Genomic DNA, 6,000 nt, shown 5'->3' on the forward strand with positions numbered 1-6,000 from the left:
CCAAAACCAAGAAATACCTCAGAATATTTTTAAAATGTACAAGCCTGAGCAAATTTGTCAGTCAAAATTACCCTACAAATGTTTTTACCATCATCTTCTTCTTAACTAAATCAAAGATGTTGATATGGTTAAAAAAAAAAATCACCCAGGTGTCACAGAATCACAGAAAGATTAATGTTAGAAGAGACCCCTTTATCAAAGCAGGACTACCTTGAAAGCTAGATCAGGTTGCTTAATGCCTTGGTCAGATTAGTTTTGAAAATCTCCAAGGATGAAGATTACACAATCTCTCTGGGCACGTCATCCAGTGCTGGACCATTCTTCCAGTTAAAATATTTTTCCTAAACTCATGACCAGTTTGGATATCATTGGAATGAAGCTGGTGTGATCTTGTTCCTACATCTGAAAGGCATCTTTCTACCATCATCAATCCCTGAAAAGACGTACAGGCTAAATCAAAGCAGGATTTATGTTGGAGGGTGTTTGTGGGGTTTGGATCTATATATTAAATAGTCGAGTCTTCTATGAGAATGTAAAATCTGGAGCTTTGTATTTACAGACTCGAGTCTTTGCTCTTTAAATCAAACAAACTGACTCTGCTCACCAGAAAAAACCAACAGCAAACTGAACTCTCTATGTGCAGTGTGGCCACTGTTGTTACAAGAGGGAAATAAAGTGACACTTCATTATTATGTACTCTGTCAATATTTCCCAGGTTATTTTCTCTGCAAATAGCCTTAGTTGTTCCCATTCCCCACTACTTTGGATCTAAATTAGTGTACTTAAATTTTATGGACAAATTTCTTCCTAAACTCTTACGGTGCTTATCTGCCCATTCCCCACCCATCTCTGCTTCCACTAATCCTTGTTTTATATTTTAGGAAATGCTAGATTTCAGATTTCCAAAACATCTGTCCTAAATGTGAGGTATTTTAATAGACTGAAACATGCTTTCAGATCAAAACTATCCCCAAACTACCCAGCACCTTTAAAGAAGTAACTGAACAAGACAAACAAGAAGATTAACCAGGAGACACCTTTTAGGTAAAATTAACTCCTTTTCAAAAAGCTTGCGTAAGTCCCATAGCATGCCAGTGTGCTCAGAACTACATAAGGAAAATGAAAGGAATTTTGACACTCCCACATACTTCGCTTGACTTTTGCAGCATTTCAAAATATAAGTTCAGAAGGGCAAAGATAGTTTCTTCCTTTGTCTATGTAAGAACTATGGAACAGATTAGAGTGATAATTTGTTTCTTTCAGATCTCTTCAAAACTTCAAGATTTACACCAGTTCTTAGGTAGCTCAAATACATTGTGCCATCACTTAAATTTCTTTTTGCAAATCAAAGTCATATCAATTCTCACAAGCTCAGTTGCATTCTGGAGATGGGGCTGTATGCCAAATGTGCATACTTCTATTACCATCTTCAAGCCTGTATCATTCATCATTCTTAAACTGATATAATTTTCTAATTAGAGTAGTGAATGGGGCATTGTACCAGGCTTTATAAGACATTAATTCTGTTCCCAACTCTTCAGTGGACCTGTGGGGCAAATTGTTTCAGTTCTCTATGAATTAGTTCCTTTAGCCGTATTGGAAGGTAATGATCTATTCTAATGAGCTTTAGATATAGTGTTTTAAAGCATTCATCTCTCTTCTGCAAGCCAGACCAAGTCTCAAAGTAGAACACCTTTTCCCAAAGAGATCTAATTGAAGAAGCATAGATACACCCTGCTGGCCTAAACTTTAAATGGAGAGCAATACAAATTTCTTAAAATACAGTCCTACAATCCCTATGTGAATTGCCCATTTATAACAGATTCAGATTCCTGGTTCTCTCATATTAGTTCATTTGCTGACATAAGCTATTCCACCTCTATGTGCTCTTGGCAAGAACTGATTAAAAAAAAGTGCTGTTCATTGAAAGGTGCCATCATTCGACACCTGACGTGGATCTGGCCTGTTAACCTGCAAATACTCCCCCTGAGACCACTCAGCTCACCCAGCAAGGCAATTTTGCAAAAGGCCATGCAGCATGCTGAGAACGCATGACATCATACAGATTAGCTGACCACCAGGTAAGTCCAGAGCCCAACAAAGTACAACTCTATCACTGTGGTTCTGCATTGAGCTCACTGGCTCAGTAGCCTATGACTCACACCCCACTGGGGCTATGAACCCCTCTGGAGAGCCATGCTGATACCTCTGCACAGCATTGCCCTGCACAATTTGGAAGTACTAGTGTGTCCAGATCTGCTTCAGAGCCCCTTGAATTATAATACACCACGTAGTATTGAAACAGCCCATGTCAGCTGTTTGAAAACGCCTCTCTCCTGTATTACAGCAGGAACTAAATCATCAATATGAAGGCACAGAGCCATCAGTGAAGTGTCCTGTGTGCCTTCGCTTCACATGACAATCCTAGTATAAGTCCTGATGAAGCCACTAGAAGGACTCCCATGAAAGATCCTAGCTTTGGTGAACAAAATGCACTTTGAATTCCTCCATTTTTATCTTCTAAGTAATTCCTTAGCCATCTAAAGCATTCATCAACTAATCCATATTTAGAAGGCTTTATGCAGTAATCCATCATGTGAAACCTTGTTGAAAGCTTTCCTGAAATTCCATCTATAAAATGTCTACCGGGTTTCCCTCTATGTAAGCCAATCATTATTCCATTTAAAAATGTAATCAGAATTGTTTGTCATAATTTCTTCTTCCCAAAACCACACTGACTCATTCTTATTACATTTCCATTCTCCAAATACAGCTTTAAACTCTCTGTGAACAGTATCACAAAAATGTCTTAATATTATTGTTGGATTTAATGAACTTATTTTCATCCTTTCCCAGACTCTTCCCTCTATATGATGTAAATATACATAGTGTTTTCTAGTCTCCTGTTGCTTTTTCAGTGTTGAAGGACATTCACTAAAAAAATTCCATTGCTCAGCTACTTTATACTTAGTCATAGAATCACAGAATCATAGAATCATTTAAGTTGGAAAAGACCTTTAAGGTCATCAAGTCCAACCGTAAACCTAACACTGCCAAGTCCACCACTAAACCATGTCCCTAAGCGCCACATCTACACATCTTTTAAATACCTCCAGGGATGGTGACTCAACCACTTCCCTGCGCAGCCTGTTCCAATGCTTGATAATCCATTCAGTGAAGAAATTTTCCCTAATATCCAATCTAAACCTCCCCTGCCACAACTTGAGGCCATTTCTTATTGTCTTATCACTTGTTACTTGGGAGAAGAGACCAACACCCACCTCACTACAACCCCCTTTCAGGCAGTTGTAGAGAGCGATAAGGTCTCCCCTCAGTCTCCTTTTCTCCAGGCTAAACAACCCCAGTTCCCTCAGCCGCTCCTCATAAGACTTGTGCTCCAGGCCCCTCACCAGCTTGGTTGCCCTTCTCTGGACACGCTCCAGCACCTCCATGTCTTTCCTGTAGTGAGGGGTCCAAGACTGAACACAGTACTCAAGGTGCAGCCTCACCAGTGCTGAGTACAGAGGGACGATCACGTCCCTGCTCCTGCTGGCCACACTATTTCTGATACAGGCCAGGATGCCGTTGGCCTTCTTGGCCACCTGGGCACACTGCCAGCTCATATTCAGCTGGCTGTCAACCAACACCCCCAGATCCTTTTCCACCAGGCAGCTTTCCAGCCACCCTTCCCCAAGCCTGTAGCGCTGCATGGGGTAGTTGTGACCCAAGTGCAGGACCCGGCGCTTGGCCTTGTTGAACCTCATACAGTTGGCCTGGGCCCATTGATCCAGGCTGTCCAGATCCCTCTGTAGAGCCTTCCTACCCTCGAGCAGATCAACCCTCCCACCCAACTTGGTGTCACCTGCAAACTGACTGAAGGCTCACTCGACCCCCCTCGTCCAGATCATTGATAAAGATATGAAACAGAACTGGCCCTAATACTGAGCCCTGGGGAACACCACATGTCACCGGCCACCAACTGGATTTAACTCCATTCACCATCACTCTTTGGGCTCAGCCACCCAGCCAGTTTTTTTAACCACCAAAGAGTACGCCCATCCCAGCCATGAGCAGCCAGTTTCTCCAGGAGAATGCTGTGGGAAACAGTGTCAAAGGCTTTACTAAAGTCTAGGTTGATAACATCCACAGCCTTTCCCTCATCGACTAAGTGGGTCACCTTCTCATAGAAGCAGATCAGGTTAGTCAAGCAGCACCTGCCTTTCATAAACCCATGCTGACTGGGCCCGATCACCTGCTTGTCCTGTACATGCTGCATGATGGCACTCAAGATGATCCTGGCACCGAGGTTAGACTTAAAGGCCTGTAGTTCCCTGGATCCTCCTTCTGACCCTTCTTGTAGATGGGCATCACATTTGCTAACCTCAAGTCAACTGGGACCTTCCCAGTTAGACAGGACTGCTGATAAATGATTGAAAGTGGCTTGGTGAGCACTTCCACCAGCTCCCTCAGTGCCCTTGGGTGGATCCCATCCAGCCCTATAGACTTGTGTGTGTGTCTAAGTGGTGTAGCAGGTCGCTAACCATTTCCCCTGGGATTATGGATCTTCATCCTGCTCCCTGTCCCTGTATTTCAGCTCAGGGGGCTGGCTACCTGGAGAACAACTGTTCTTACTATTAAAGTCTGAAGCAAAGAAGGCATTAAGTACCTCAGCCTTTTCCTCACCCTTGGTCAGTATGTTTCCCCCCGCATCCAATAAAGGATGGAGATTCTCCTCAGCCCTCCTTTTGTTGCTAATGTATTTATAGAAACATTTTTTCATTGTCTTTTATGGCAGTAGCCAGATCAGGTTGTAGTTGGGCTTTGGCCCTTCTAATTTTCTCCCTGCATAACCTCATGACAGCCTTGCAGTCCTCCTGAGTCGCCTGCCCCTTCTTCCAAAGGTCATAATCTTTCTTTTTTCCTAAGTTCCAGCCAAAGCTCTCTGTTGAGCCAGGCCAGTCTTCTCCCCTGCCAGCTCATCTTTCAGCACATGGGGACGGCCTGCCTCTGTGCCTTTAAAACTTCCTTCTTGAAGAATGTCCAGCCTTCCTGGACTCCTTTCCCCTTCAGGACTGCCTCCCAAGGGACTCTGTCAACCAGTCTCCTAAACATGCCAATGTCTGCTCTCCAGAAGTCCAAGGTGGCAGTTCTGCTAAACCCCACTCCTTACTTCTCCAAGAATTGAAAACCCTATCATTTCATGATCGCTGTGCCCAAGATGGCCTCCAACCATCACATCACTCACAAGTCCTTGTCTGTTAGCAAACAACAGGTCCAGTGGGGCACCTTCCCTCGTTGGCTCACTCGCCAGCTGTGTCAGGAAGTTATCTTCCACAGATAGGAACAGGAACCTCCTGGACTGTTTCCTCTCCGCTGTATTGTATTTCCAGCAGGCATCTGGTAAGTTGAGGTCCCCCACAAGAACAAGGCCTAGCGAACATGAGACTTCTCCCAGGTGCTGATAGAATATTTCATCTGCCTCTTCCTCCTGGTTGGGTTGGTCTGTAACAGAGTCCCACCATGATATCTGCCTTGTTGGCCCTTCCCCTGATTCTTACCCATAAACACACTTAACCCTATTGTCACCATCATCAAGCTCTAGACAGTCAAAACACTCCCTAACATACAGGGTTATCCCACCGCCTCTCCTTCCTTGGCTATCCCTTCTGAAGAATTTATAGCCATCCATTGCAGCACTCCAGTTGTGCGAGTCATCCCATCATGTTTCTGTGATTGTAACTATATCATAGTTTTCCAGTTGTATAACAGCTTCCAGCTCCTCATGTTTGTTGTCCATGCTGCGTGCATTGGTGTAGATGCACTTCAGCTGGGCTATTGATTCTGTAATGTGACTTTAAGTTAATATTTAATGTTATATTACCCAAACACTTACAGTGTTATTCTCAGTCTAAGATACTGTGCTTTAGTGTCTCCTTAAGTTTTACTACAATAATTACAAAATTATTGTGGGTATTTTCTCGTTTGCCATTAGATAACGAA

Source organism: Aquila chrysaetos, chromosome 4 (assembly GCF_900496995.4).
Source record: "Aquila chrysaetos chrysaetos chromosome 4, bAquChr1.4, whole genome shotgun sequence".
Taxonomy (NCBI): Eukaryota; Metazoa; Chordata; class Aves; order Accipitriformes; family Accipitridae; genus Aquila; species Aquila chrysaetos.